The sequence below is a fragment of the Sus scrofa genome, chromosome 3, assembly GCF_054392235.1.
Source record: "Sus scrofa isolate SSC_HxYL_T2T_F1_AM1 chromosome 3, Sscrofa_HxYL_maternal_Yorkshire_Landrace_v2.0, whole genome shotgun sequence".
Lineage (NCBI taxonomy): Eukaryota > Metazoa > Chordata > Mammalia > Artiodactyla > Suidae > Sus > Sus scrofa.
The window spans coordinates 85,822,414-85,838,099 of record NC_139385.1 but is presented as its reverse complement, the minus strand read 5'-3'; positions in this window follow the sequence as shown (position 1 = coordinate 85,838,099).

Sequence of the window (15,686 nt, the reverse complement as noted above, 5' to 3'; positions counted from 1 at the left end):
GCAGGGCAAGATGGGCTTCACAGCAGAGTTCTTGGGCTGTCGGATTAGATTTCCTCTTGGCAAAGCCCCGTATAGAACAGGGCACTGCATGTTTGCTTTTCTGCAACCTGAATCCCTTTCTCTGGTCTCGGTGTCCGGATGAGGAGACGCTACCCCTCCCCGAAGCACCACTTCCTTCCTCCAGCATGTCCATGCTGGTTAAACTGGGTGTGGCCCTTGTTGGCCCACGTGCTGGGCCCCTGGGCTGGCAAGAGGGGCTCTTTAAACCACACCGCTGGTTTGTGGTCCAGAGTTAGTCACCACCCTCAGCCTCTCAGGCCGGCAGGGCTTTGTGGACAGACAGCTCCCTTCCTCACTCCTGTCCACGCCCCTCCCCAACTGGTCCACATTGGCTTTGCAGCCTCATAAGGCCACTGAGACAAGGGACGGCCACCCGTCTCTTCTGTTCCCCAAGTCAGAGCCTATAGGGCCCATGTTAGCTTGTCACTCTCTGCTTTCTTGTTAAATCCCATGAAATGGAGCCTCCAGGGCTGTTCAGGGGACATAATTTCACCAGTGAAAAATGATACTCTTCTCGAACATTTATTAAGAACTTATGATGTGGCAGATATTCTACGGAGTGTATGTGATGCATCTCATTGGATTGGCTCATCAGCTCTCCCAGACGGATGTAGTTACCTTCCTTTTGCTTATGAGAGAAGGAAAGCTTGGAGAGGCTTCTCAACATGGCCACGGTCATGCAGGCAGACAGCTAGGAAGGAGGGTTCAGACCCAGGAACCCCTCTCCCCGTGGTACTTCTCACCCCAGCCCTGGCTCCCGATCTCCTCAACCTCTCCACATCACGGATGGGCTTGTGAGCTTTGGGAAGCCCTGAACGAAAGGCTGGAGCTGGGGCCACTAGGTGCGGACGCCCTCGGGAAGGTGGCAAACAGGCACTCTGTTGCCCATCCCCCACCCCCCTAAACTGCGGAGAGTGAAAGCACATAGGCCTGGGCTCCAGCGAAGGGGCACCACCTCCTCTTTGCTCTCTCTCCTTACAGGGCAAGGGGGACTGTGGCTGTTTTGCTCTGGCCCTGCTGGGCTTGTTTAGCCCCATGGCTGGGGCTGGTAAGCAGCGTGGAGTAGACGGCAAATTCCATGATGCTGAGCCTGCTGGGAGGCAGTGGTCATAAATGGGGTTCCTGTAATCGGAGACTCCCAGCACCGGATAAAGGAGGTCATTTATCGTTCAGTAGGGTGTGGCCATCCCCTGGGGAGAGATGGACAACTCTGCGGCCTAAAGTGAAGCCCTGTATTTGGGATCAGGGAGCCTGTAAACTCTGTCCGCTGGTTGTGGCCCGGGCTTGAACCTCGGGAACCAAGCCCAGCTCACTTAGCTGGCAAGCAGTGCCGCCTGTGTCTGAGAGATTCCGAGTTGGCTGTTCCCGGTCCTTGGTGGCTGTTTCCTCACTGTGTGGGTCTGAGTAGGGACCCCACAGGCCTCTGGGTGCTGCAAGCTTGCTAAAACAGCTGCTGCATCCAGAGGCTCAATGAGGTTTTTCTTTTTTCTTTTTTTTCTTTCTTTCTTTTTTTTTTTTTTTGCTTTTTTTAGGGCCACACCTGTAGCATATGGAGGTTCCCAGGCTAGGGGTCAAATCAGAGCTGCAGCTGCCAGCAACAGCCACAGCCACAGCAATGCCAGATCCGAGCCAAGTCTGCGACTTAACACCCTACACTGCAGTTCCTGGCAATGCTGGATCCTTAGTGGACTGAATGAGGCAGGGCTTGAACTCTTACCCTCATGGATACAAGTCAGGTTCGTTACCGCTAAGCCACAATGGGAACTCCTCATTGAGATTTTTCATTCTGAAATTTTTTTTCAAAAGTGGACCCCCGCCACATAGAGCACAACCCCTCACTTGTAGCCAAGAGGAGGGAGACCCTGGGTACCCACTGACCTTCCTGCCCATGGGCCCAGCTGCACAAGTGACGGCGCCTGTGCTTTCTCTGGCAGAGCGGGCTGGTGGTGGGCTCAGTGCTGCCCAAAGAGGCAGGCAGAAGGGCTATGGGGGGTCCTCTAGGGTGGGAGAGGTCTCCTCCCCTCCCCAAGGGTGCTAGCAGGTCAGTGGACATTTGTAATGGGGGTGGGGGTTGCCAATGGTTGCGGGCCACTAAACACCCTTGGAGGGCGGGTCACAGATGCTCAGGAGGGCTGGTGTTCTGGCGCCATGCACGGTGGATTCCTCACGTGGGGGACTGGGGCCATCAGGCTGCTGCCTGTCATCCTTTGGCTTCTCCTGATGATAGTGAAGGACTAGGGGATGAATGGGGCCCAAGACACTGCTCTGGGATGAAACGGCTACTGTATGGCTACACCCCCGGGCCTCTGGGGAAAGAGAACTGGGCTCCCTAAGGCCAAGCTGCTGGAATCTCTACATAGGCTCTCTAGAGGTGCCGTGGAGTGACAGGCAGTGAAGGATTCATGCAGGAGTTTTCATTGAAAACTACGATATCTAGACTGACTGATAGAGGGGCCACATATACCTGGCCCAGTCTTTTTTATTTTTTATTATCTATTTATTTTTATTTTCCTTTTTTTTTTTTTTTTTAAGGCCACACTTGCAGCATATAGAAGTTCACAGGCTAGGGGTTGAATCGGAGCTGCATCTGTGACCTACACAGCTCAAGGCAATGCCAGATCCTTAACCCACTGAGCGAGGCCAGGGGTGGAACCAGCATCCTCATGGAGACTACTTGGATTCATAACCCACTGAGCCACAACGGGAGCTCCTCCTAATAGAGTACAATTTTTAAAGGTTACTTTCCATTTACAGTTATTACAAAATATTGGCATTATTCCCTTTGTACAATACATCCTTGAGCTTATCTTACGCCCAGTAGTTTGTAGCTACTGCTCTCCTGCCCGTATATTGCCCCTCCTACCCCTGGACTCAGTGAATAAGTTTACATACCTGTGTGGGGACCATGGGAGAGCCCAGAGGCAAAGGTGCATGGCCCTGCCAAGACCCGGGGCAGCCCAGGGCTCAGCCTGCCCTGTAAGATCGAGGAGGGTGGGGAGAACCCTCAGGTCTCCACTCTGGAATGAGTTAGGGGACAAAGGGTAGAGGAAGCCCAGAAAGGGCCAGTGGGTCAAATCTGCCATGAGACTCCTTCACTGAAAGCAGGGTGGCTAACAGCACTTTCGTTTGGAAATAGAGGCGTTTTTATTCTTAAACCACTGGGGTGGAGTGGGGGTGGGGAATATGAAAAGCCTGAAAGAAACTGGGCACGTGCACATGAGTGTCTGTCTCTCTCTGCATGCGGCTGGCTTGCCCTGCACGGCACAGTGGGCTTGTGTTTGAGGCCAGGAGGACCAATCTGGGCTTCAGAGAGCCTTTAGGCAGCCACCTAAGGTGACAGCTGCTGGTTAATAGCAAAGAAGGCTCAATGGAGTCAAGGAGAGCAAAGGGGGTTGTAGCTTAGAGAGGGCCATTCTGGTGGAATCACCCGCGCTGGGCTCCTTGGACAGCCTGCCCAGACTTGTAGACCTACTGTGGGACCAGCAGTGATACAGAAAGCCAGTGCACTACCCTCAAGCCTGGATGTGCTTTAAGATAATAGCAGGAATTGAGAAACTTCTCCGGGTAGTTTCTAACAGCTGAACAGAGAAAGAAGGGGCAGATAAAAACCTAGAGCTGTCGTGTGAAGGAGGGTGACCTCCAGGACAAGGTCAAGGAGGAAGAAGGGCAACAAGATCTCCCCTCCTGATGTAGGGCTCCCTCTAGGGATCAGGGAACCCCCACCCATTGTTGGGTTCCCATGGGAAATAAAGGGTGCTGAACCTTGGCACCTTGGCCATTTCTATCCATTTTTGGAGTCCAGTGTGAGCTGAGTGCTTGGGAGATGCTGGCATGGAGGCCCTCCTTTGGGGGGGCAATTACCAGGCCCAGGCTCCTCTGCCTGGGGGACACCCTGGCTTCTCTAGAGTAGACCAGTGAGGAATGGGAGGCTAGCCCTCTCCCCCTGGTTCATGTGGCCTGCCTGGCCATGTTAGCCTCCAAGTTACTCTGACTGCCTCTTCTGGGGGTTGGTGCCTTAGCTACAGGACACTTTTCACTTTTTTTTTTTTTTTTTTTTTTTTTTTGTCTCCTTAGGGCTGCACCCATGGCATATGGAGGTTCGCAGGCTAGGGGTCTCATCAGAATGTAGTCACCAGCCTACGCCGTAGTTCTTGGCAACACCGGATCCTCAATCCACTAAGAGAGGCCAGGGATCAAACTCAAAACTTCATGGTTTGTAGTTGGCTTCATTTCCGCTGCACCATGATGGAACTCTTTTTTTTTTTTTTTTTTTTAATGGTTTCTTATGGAAGTTCCCAGGGCCAGGGAGGGATTGAATCCGAGCCTCAAACTTATGTTGCAGCTGCGGCAATGCTGGATCTTTTAATTCTTTCACGCTGGATCATCTAAAGGATTCTTTAATCCTTTAATGCTGGGCTAAGGATCAAACCTGCACCTTCGCAGCGACTCAAGCAGCTAACGTCAGATTCTTAACCCACTGCGCCAGCTGCAGGACACTTTTTTCTTTTTAATTTTTTTTGTTGTTGTTACGTCCCCGACACTTTTAAAAGGGTTTGAGTGAGGGGCCAGGGAGGAGAAAGGCCCTGTTACTGCCTGTAGCCAGTCAGTCCAGGATAGACCCAAACTGAACCTACAGACTGGACTTGGATGATTTTACTTATGATTTCTGGTCCCTGGAGGTCACCTCTTGTGACAAGATAGAGACCCCTGTGTCCCCACAGAAGGTACTGCTCTGAAAAGAGGCACAAATCACCTGGCTCACTTTGGAAGGAGTGAAAGAACCGGGCTGATTGTGTGTGGACACGTCTGGCACCCGGAATTGGGTTGCTGGGAAGTGGGTTGGAGTGGGGTAAGTTCTTTTTTTTGTTTGCTTGTTTTGTTTTGTTTTTAGGGCCACGGCACGTGGAAGTTCCTAGGCTAGGGGTTGATTCAGAACTGTAGCTGCCGGCCTACACCACAACCACAGCAATGCCAGATCTGAGCTGCGTCTGGGACCTGCACCACAGCTCAGGGCAATGCCGGATCTTTAACCCACTGAGTGAGGCCAGGGATCGAACCTGCGTCTTCATGGGTAATAGTCAGGTTCATTACTTCTGAGCCACATCGGGAACTCCAGAGTGGGGTAAATTCCTAATCCAGACACCACAGGGCTATGCCCTGCATGCTGAGCCAAACTGTGAGCTGAGCTGGGCTGTCTGGTGAGGGGCCTCAGGAGCATTCTGTGTGGCCAGGAAGCACAGCTTACCTTCTGCCATCGGGAGAGGCTGAGATGCCCCTGGACTCAACTTTCCACTGGACCGGGAGCCCCAACCCTGCAGGTGTTAGGGAGGGGACAGTTCCCCTGAGACCCTGAATACCTGGCTGTCCCTGAGACTGCTTGACATCTGAGCCTCTGGTGTGTATTTCTTCTGGGCAAGACCTCTCACTCCAGGGGCATGGCCTCTGATGCCTCTGCTTCTGCCCTTGCCCTCTTCACCCTTCAGACAATTTGTCCCCTTTTCTTCCCGCTTCCTTGAGCTGGGACCTCTTATCTCATTCTCCCTGGCCCTCAACGTGGAAGCCATGGTGATCTTTTTTTTTTAAATTGAAGTATAGTTGCTGTATAATATTATATAAGTTACAGATGTACTTATAGAGTGATTCACAATTGAAACAATTTTTTTTTCTTTTTACTGCTGCATCTGTGGCATATGGAAGTTCCCAGGCTAGAGGTCAAATTTGATCTGCAGCTGCCAGCCCACACCACAGCTTGCAGCAACATCAGATCCTTAACCCATGAAGCAGGGCCAGGGATCAAACCCTTATCCTCTTGGATACTAGTCGGGTTCTTAACCCACTGAGCCACAGCAGGAACTCTGGCACAACTTTAAAAATTTATACTCCATTTATATTTATTAATATTGGCTATATTCTATGTGTTGTACAATATATCCTTGTAGCTTATTTTATGCTTAATAGTTTGTACCTCTTGATCTCCTACCTCTATCTTGCCCTTTCCCCCACCCCTCTCCCCACTGGTAACCACTAGTTTGTTCTCTGTATCTGTGAGTCTACTTTTTCATCGTATTCACTAGTTTGTTGTGGTTTTTAGATTCCACATATAAGTGATATCAGCAGTACTTGTCTTTCTATGACTTATTTCACTTAGCATAATGCCCTCCAAGTCCATCTGTGTTGCTGCAAATGGACAACTTTGGTTCTTTTCTATGGCTGAGTAATATTCCCTTGTGTATATACCCCATCTCCTCTACCCATTCATCTGTTGATGGATATTTATGTTGCCTCCATATCTTGGCAATTGTAAGCAATGTGTATGTATCTTTTAAAATTAGTTTTCGTTTTTAAGGATATATACTCAGGAGTGGAATTGCTAAGTCATATTACAGTTTTAATTTTTGGAGAAATGCCCATACTGTTTCCCACAGTGGCTGCACCAATCTATGTTCCCATCCACAGTGTAGGAGGGTTTCCTTTTCTCTACATCTTTTTCAATATTTGTTATTTGTGTTCATTTGATGATGGCCAATTCTGACAGGAGTGAGGTGATATCTCATTCTGGTTTTGAGTTGCATTTCCCAGATAATTAGTGATGTTGAGCATCCTTTTGTGGGGATCTTTTAAAAGTACAAATCAAGTCAAATCACTCCTCTGCTCAAAGCCTCACTCCAAGTTAAAGCCAAAGTCCTGGCCAGGTCTTAGAAAGCTCGATGTGGTCGGCCACCTGTTACCTTGTGGGCTTACCCCCAGGGATCTTCCCCTTCCTCCCTCTGCTCCAGACATACTGTCTCCCCACCGTCTCTTGGTTGTACTTGGCTTGCTCCCACCTTAGGTGGGACCCTTGCACTCACTATCATTTCTTCTGGAAAGTTCTTCCGCAGACATGTACCTTCATCATTGCTCACGTTCTCCAGGTCTTCACTCAAATGGTGCACTGTCCACACACTTACAGCTGTGGCCACCCCCTCCTGAAACCCACCCCCACTTCTCCCTTCCCAGAGCACATCTGCCTCTTCTCCACAGTGCTCGCCACCATCTAACAGCACACCCATCTTGCTATTGTGTTTATGTCTGTCTATTCTCACTAGAATAAGCTTCACTAAAGCAGGAGTTTTTGGCAACAACCAGCTGAACCTCCTCCCCTTTTAGTATAAAAGAGAAGCCTGAATTCTAACTCAGTTAAGATGATTTTCAGGGACATTAGGCGACCATCTTCTTGGTCTGCTATCCTTCCAAATAAAGTCGCTATGTCTTGCCCCAAAACCTCCTCTCTTGATTTATTGGCTTGTCCTACAGTGAGCAGTATGGGCTTGGAACTTGGACTCAGTAACACTGATAGAAGGGGAAGGGAGAGTCTGTGTGGGGGACAGGGTGGCGGGTAGGTGGTATACAGGAACTCTTCTTTCCATTCACTTTTCCTGTAAACTTAAAACTGCTTAAATGATAAATTTTGGCTTCTTTCGTTTGTTGTTTTTTTAAAGTGAATGCTATACCCGAATTGTCAGGATAAACTCATTAAGATGCAGTCATTCAAGGCACTTCTTTTTGGAATGGTGCACTGCAGGTTTTCTAAACCAAGTCACCTGGTTTGAATCCCAGGCTCACGAGATGAGGGGGGTTGTTATCAACTACCACTGGGGGAAGTAGGGTATGGGCTGGAATAGGGGTTCAAATCCTCTAGGATCTGGAGTGGGAAGGATTGGACATGGTGTTGATATTTGCAGATGGGCAGAGAGCCCGTTAAAATACACAATCCCTGGGCAGTTTCCATACCTAGGAGAGAATTCTCACGTGGCTGAGGTGGGATCATAACTAGCAGGGTTTGTGGGGGCCTGTGAAGCTGGTTGTGGGGGCCTGGAAGTGGTCCAACTAAGGCAAGAAATTTTTAGCACAGAATTATTTAGAATTACCATATGTGGTGATAATTTTAAATAATTTTAAAAAGGAGATGGTTTTTAGTGTTGTTATACTTAAAAAACTTTCTACAGACAATACACTCTATTATCTGCTTAGGTCAGATGCCTCCCATTGCCTCCTCTCCTCCCCTGCCTCATACTCTCTACTGAAAAAGAAAGACATTAGCTTCAGGGATCTGCCACCATGGGCGACACCTTCAAATTTCACCAAGAAATCCTTCAAGGGCTATGGGAGGCATATGGGATGGAAGCCAATCCTTGGTCACTTCCCTAGACTCCTTTGTTGTAGTTAAATAGTGAAATGGAAGCCTCTTTTGTTTCAGCTCTAACACCAAGATGCTCAAGATTCATCTTTGTTTATCTCCCCACCCTCAAAGTACCATTGATATAAGACCAGCTCTAGTAACCAAACTCCTCCCTGTTCCCCATAAATAGAAGCTTGCTGATCAACAGGTCATTGTCCTTTAGCACAAAAACCTGGGTTCAGAGAAACCTCCCTGACTTTGTCATGAGCAGAGACCTTCTGACAAAGGTGGACACCCATGGTATGTCTCTCCTGGAGTCTGTTCTTCCCTCAGAGACACAACATGGAGAATCCAGAAAACTGCCTTCCTCTACATTTCTCTGATGCTCATCAGTGATGTAGCTGGTGTATCATCCTGCCATCCCCTCCCCAGGTATGATAACAAATCTCTGCAGAAAGTAACAACTACAATAGCAGTGATGATGCAGATGATGATGGCAACCTCAATTTGGAGCATGTGATGGGGAAAAAGAGGGAGAGATCCAGTGGCAAATGATTGTCTCCATTAGATCCAATCATGACCAGTAAGATGAGACTTCGCTTTTACACCCAGCATCGCTTAAACATTTGCCAGGCAGGGAGTGAGGGAAAGTGGCACTTTAGAAATAAATAGGAAAAAGACTGCTCAAAATTAGTGATGATTATTCAGCAAAATGCACATCAGCTTCCACTAAAGAGGGATTTAAAAGAATCAAAACAAAGTAGAATTTAGGTCAAAGCTGGATGCTGAAGTTTTAGCTGAATGTGGTTTTGTAGAAATGCACATTCCCTGTGGCCACATCTTTGGATGCTTCAAGAAGCAGAACTTATGCTTTGGAAAACCAAGCCAACCAAGAAACACATGGAAAGATGCTCAACATTATTAGCCATTAAGGAAATGAACATCAAAATTGTAGTGATATTCCATTCCATACCCTAGTATGGCTCAAACGTAAAAGAGAAATGATAACAAGTATTAGGGAGGATGTGGAAAAATGGGACCCTCCTGCATTGCTGGTGGGATAGAAAATGGTGCAGCCACACTGGAAAAGTTCTGATGGTTCCTCAAAAATTTAAACATGAGTCACCATATGATCCAGAAATTCCATGCTAGGTACATATGCAAGAGAAACAAAAGCATGTGTCCACACAAAAACTTGTACATGAATGTTTCCAACAGCATTATTCATAATAGCCAAAAAGTAGAAATAATCCAAATGTCTGCCAGCTGATGAATAGATAAACAGAAGTATATATCCATACGGTGATATTGGCCATAAAAAGAAATAAAGTTCTAATATATGTGACAACGTGGATGAATCTTCAAAACATTACACTAAATAAAAGACTACACAAAGATCACACATTACATGATTCTATTTGTAGGAAATGTCCAGAATAGGCAAATATAGAGAGGCAGAAAGGAAATTAGCAGTTGCCCAGGCTGGCTGGGGTAATGGGAGGGGGCTGCTAAAAGGCATGAAGTCTCTTTTGGGGCTAATAATAATGTTTTACAATTGTGGTGATGGTTGCACAACTCAATGCATATAGTAAAAATTATTGAATTTTATACTTTAGGTGGGTGACCTGTGTGGTATATAAGTTACAACTCAGTAAAGCTGTTAAAAAACAAAACAGTGAGATGAACAACCAACAGGAGAAATTACCTTGAAATGCAGAGGACAGTAACAAAAGTGACAAAATGAAAGAGGAAGAGGCAACAAAGTAGAGAGCTAGCAAGCAGCTAACTGGAGTTTCTAAAGGAGCCCCTAGAGTGAATGGGAGGACAGTCACAAATAAAGCTACAACACAACCCCTTTGTGCAAAATCACCCAGACACATATCCATCTAGACCGATCTGACCCCTACAAATGGCCAATAAGCACATTAAAAAGTAACTTGAGTTTCACTATTATTAAAAAAACTACGTGAATAATTGGCAATGATTAAAAAATAACAATGTCAGCTATTAGCAAGGCCATGAGGAAAGTGGACCCCTCACATATTGCTGATGGAAGCAGAAACTGGTAGAACCTTCTGGAAGACAACTGGAAAATACATATCAAGTCTTAACATTTTTGTATCCATTTTCATAGCATTTCCACCTCTAAGAATTCATCTGGGGGGAGGTGTGGGGAGGGTGAGAGAATGTATTTCCCCAGGTATTTAGCTACCAGAAGATTATAAAAATTTGTGCACATTTCAAATGTTCAAAATACAGAGATTTATTGAGTAAATTTGGATCTCATCAGATAATGAAAAACTTTGAGTCCATTAATAATGATATTTTGGGAAAATGCTTAAAGATAGAACTATTTTTATTTTTTTGTCAAGGACTGATAGCGTTTTTACATTTTATTTTATTTTATTTTATTTATTTTATTTTTTCTTTTTAGGGTCGCACCTATGGCATATGGAAATTCCCAGTCTAGGGATTGAATTGGAACCACAGCTGCCAGCCTATGTGATGGCCACAGCAATGCTGGATCTGAGCCACACCTTCGACCTACACCACAGCTCATGGCAATGCCGGAACCTTAACCCACTGAGCAGGGCCAGGAATCGAACCCGTATCCTCATGGATCCTAGTTGGGCTTGTTACTGCTGAGCCATAATGGGAACTTCCTAATTTTTAAAATTAACATAATACATATACAGGATCTAAGGTACAGCATGGTGACTATAGCCAATAATATGGTATTCTATATTTGAAAGTTGCTTAGAGTAGATCTTAAAAGCATTCTTAGGCGTTTCCTTGTGGTGCAGTGGGTTAAGGATCTGGTGTTGTCACTGGAGTGGCTTGGGGGGTTGCCACGGCATGGGTTCAATCCCTGGCCTGGAAATTTTCACATGGCACAGACATGGCCAAAAAATTTAAGAAAAAAGTTTTCTGAGCGTGCGTGCACACACACACACGAGTAACAATGTTAACTATGTGAGGTGATGGGTGTGTTAATTTTAATCTGAGTGGTCACACATCAACAATGTATATGGATATAAAATCATCAGGTTGTACACTTCGAATATATGCAATTATACATGTCAATTGTTCCTTAATAAAGTTAAAAAGAAATATACATACATTACATATATACAAGTAGAGTAGGGGTGGTGAAGGCTGAGAATGGGAAAAACATTTTATGACACATTAAATGGTAGCCATGATTTTCATTTTCTTAATGCTTATTTAAAACTAGCAGAGGCTTTTTTCATGGTAAAAATATCAATAAAAGCAATACATAAAAAGTCCTCTGATGACTGTTACCTCAGGAGGGGAGTCCATCCCCTCAGCCAGTGTCTGAAGCTCTGGCCTCTGGCCCTGCCCTCTCTGCTGGAGGTCCATCCCCCCAAGCCCTGCCCAACTGTCCCCATAGCCATGCACCATTCCCGGCACTTCCCTAAATGGGTCTCCTGTTGTAGTGGCTTTCTGTGGCTTCATCAGCCCTGAACATCTTCCTCCTGCTCCCCTACCTTGCTTCCTGCCCACCTGCTCTCTCCTGGGTCACCTTTCCCAGGAAGCCGTCCCTGGCCACCCACGCTGAGCTCACATTTCCTGCTCTCACCCTACCCCATGCGTGCACTCTTTTTCTGCCTTGAACAGCCATTATGTTTACACATCTCTCTCATGAGTCATTTGAGGCGTAGGCCAGGTTCTTAATCATCCTGTTTACTCAGCATCCCCCCAGCACAGTCCGGGCTACATGTTTAGGGAGTGAGGAAGGAAAGAACAAACGTGAGCTCTAGGCTCCCACACCTGCAGGACATCTGCAGTGAGCACCCCGGGGGTCTCTAAAGGCAACCTCCTGCGCACACAGAGCCCATCACCTTCTCCCTGGGGAACCTTGGCTCCCCCTCCTCACCAGCAACCCTTACTCTTTCTTATCCACTGCCAGTCTCTGTGATTGCAGCCTCCATCTCTGCAGGGATGCGGGACCGGTATCTTGGGCATCTTTTTTTTTCTCCCATAGAAGCTCCCTGCACCAGCAATCCTACTGCCTGGAGGAGTGATGTTTTCCCTTCTCTGCCTCAACGCTGGGGCCGACCCCTCCTCCACTCTCTCTCACCTGGCTGTCTGCCACCAGCAGCCTCCTCATCCCGACCCCAATGAAAGCTCCCCAGTGGCTTTTATTTCTTCCAGTATAGGCTTCTCAGGGAACCTGCTCTGATCCAGCCCCTGGTCTCTCCCTCCAGCTTCATCTCTCCTCAATTTCTCCCCTTTCCTCCTTTTCAGGAGCAACCAGATGTGTTCTTTCTAGGCTCTGTGCCTCTGGCATGCAGTTTTTTGGTTTTGTTTTTCACCCTTTGCTTCCCTAACTCATTTAGGAAGCCTTAATTTAAAAGACACTTCCTCCAGGAAGTCTTCCGTCACGCTGCATGTCCTAATTAGTCTCCTCCGACATAAAGTCCCATAGCTCCCCAAACTTCTCCCAGCATACTCCTTCTCATGTCATACTTTATCATTTACTTAATTGTTCTCTCTCAACAGATTGTAAGTTGCATGGGGGCAGAAACAAAGGCAGCTTGTTCGTGAACATTCCACCAGTATCCAGTAAAAATTAAGTCCTCACTCAGTAAATGCTTAGCATTCAATAGATGAGTAAATGTTTGCTTTTCTTTTTGTTATGGCAGATGTTGGTTGCTTGTTGCAAGCTGGTTTCTTGTTTTTGCAGCCAGACAAGACATCAAATTCTTCATTTTCTGAAAGTCAGGAACGGGGGAGCAGCACTGTAGCCATGTTGCCCTCCACCCCTACAGGCAGCTGACCACCCCAGAGCAGGCACTTTGGAGGGAAGGCCGCTGTGCTGGGCCTTTCCAGGGGTGCTTTTCTTCTGACTGCCTTTCCAAGTATTCACAAGCAACTTCCCCATCAGTCATGAGTTTTTCCAAGACTTACAGGAACCTACCCTAAAGAGTAAAGGAAGTTCTCTATATGTTCCCAAATGCTGCCTTCAAGATAGTTTCAGAGTTCTTGAGGGAAAGGTCCCAGGACTGAAGCTCTGGAGGATGTCAAGTTTCCTGTGGAGATGCTGCTGGGCTGGGACTTGGGATGGCTCTCCACCCTCGGCCCTCCAAGTCAGGACAGGAAAGAGGGGAGCGCTGTTTGGGTTGGGTAGGCAGTAATGCAGAGTGTGGGCTCCGAAGTTTCCAATGAGCTGAGTCAAGTTCAGAGGAATCCAGCACCTGCGGGGTGGTTGGAGGGTGGCTGGGTAAACTGAGTTGGTGTGATGGATTAAAATCTTGATCTGTGAACAGTGACTCCACTCTCCTTTCCCTGCTCCCCCTCAGGGGTGTGTAGACTTCCTGTCCACTGACTTTGGACGTGGTCGTGTGATGTGTTGGCTGTTGGAATATGAGCAGATATGATAAAAAGCAGAGGCTTTAGATATGCTTGTGTGGCTCTTCCCTCTTACATTCCCTTCCTTCACAACAACAAGAATATGCCTCTGGTCACTTCTGCCCCTTCAGCCTGCTCCCCTGAATCTAAAGTTTGGACAGATTTAGTTTGAGATGCCTATTTGTAATCTAAGCAGAGATATGTAGGGTTTGGGGCTTGGGAGTAGTCTGGGCTGGAAAGCAATTGGAGGGATCCAAGGCATAGCCTTTAAAGCCTCGAGACAGATGAGTTCCCCAAGGTGTGGGTATAGATGGAAAAGAAGGCCTCTGAGTGGGTACAGGCTTCCTCCACTCTTTAGAGGTCAAGGAGATGAGATGGAATCAGCGAGGAGGTGGAGATTGAGCAGATAAGCAGGCCACGGAGGAGTTCTAGGATAGCCAGGTGGAGAGAGGGCTTGGGGTTGGAGAAAGTAAGCCGATGTGTCCACAGTGAGGTGACATGCAGACCTGACCAGTGGCTTCAGCGACAGGGATGTTGTCAGTGTTCTTGATAAGAATATATAAGGGAGAGTCATGGAGCAAAAACATCAACGGAAGACACTCAGGACAGAATAATGGGACAGGTGTTTGCAAGTACAGACAATTCTTAGGAAAGCTTGGCTCGAAATGAAGGAGAGGAGTTCCCCTTGTGGCTCAGCAGGTTAAGAACCTGACTAGTATCCATGAGGACACAGGTTCTATCCCTGGCCCTACTCAGTGGGTTAAGGATCTGGCCTTGCTCTAAGCTGCAGTGTAGGTCACTGATGTGTTGCTGTGACTATGGCGTAGGCCGGCAGCTGCAGCTCTGATTCAACCCCTGGTCTAGGAGCTTCCGTATGCCACAAGTGCGGCCCTGAAAAAAAAAGAATGAAAGAAAAAAGAAATGAAGGAGACAAATGGGGCTGTAGACAAAAGGAGAAGTGGTATCAAAAGAGATTTTTTTTAAAAACCCTAGAAGAAAAAAGAATAAGTTTGAATATTGGTGGGAATGATCCCAGAGAAGGAAGAAATGGATGACACGGTAAAGATGGAGGAGGGGTGACACAGCTCATCCATCATGACTGAGAGAAGACTCTGTGCGCGCTCAAACGCAGGCGGGTGGGCAGGTGTGGTGGCAGGAGCTTGCCGACCTTCTTCTCCAGCAGCATCAGCTTTCTCAATGAAACAGGAAGCCGGGTCACCAACAGAGTGAGCATGTGCAAGGCAAAGGCGGAAGCATGGCAGAGTCATCCAGGAGAGCTGAAGAATGAAGGGATGTGGAGCTTGTGCATTGGCCATGCAGTGGCTCTTGTGAACACTCTTATCTCCTGTCTCATTAGCCTACCACCTTATAGCCTTAGGAAACTTATCACCTACTATCTTTAGTAAGCCTCATAACAGCCTCTGAAGTAGGCCCTGTGATCTGCCTCATTTATAGATCAGGATATTAAAGCACAGAGTAGTCAAGAAACGTGTCCAAAGTCACACAGCAAGAAAGTAGTAGAGATGGGATTTGAACACCCCTCAGTCTGGCTCTGGGCCCAAATACTTAATCACTTAAGTTAGTCTGATCCAGTTGGACATAGGAAAGCCTGTCACAGAACTGAACTGAAGGGAATAAGGTTTGCATTAATGTTTGTGGTGCAACAACTGTGTGTCAAGCTCTGTACTAAATGCTTTCACAGTTCTGTGCACTCATGGCTACTATCAACCCATTTTACTGCCAAGGATACTGAGGCCCAGAGAGTTGCAGTTGCTTGTTAACAGCTGCTGAGCTAGGAAGAAGAAAAACTGAGTTTGGAACCCATGTCAATCAGATTCCCAAACCCACACCCTGTACATAAGGTTAAAGAACCATCTTAACATGTGAGTGGGTCTATGTAGCTAAAGCGGACTCATTAGCTAAATGCTTCCAGACCCTCCCGACATCAGGCTGAGATCACTTGGAACCTTTTGTCCTGAGCAGGTGGAGAACTTACTATGTAGGCCTTAGAGCAAGAAGAATTAAAAGTAGTTAACTTTAAAAAAATAAAACTAAAAATAAATAAAGGAAGGTAATTTTGGTGGATGCTGTTTGT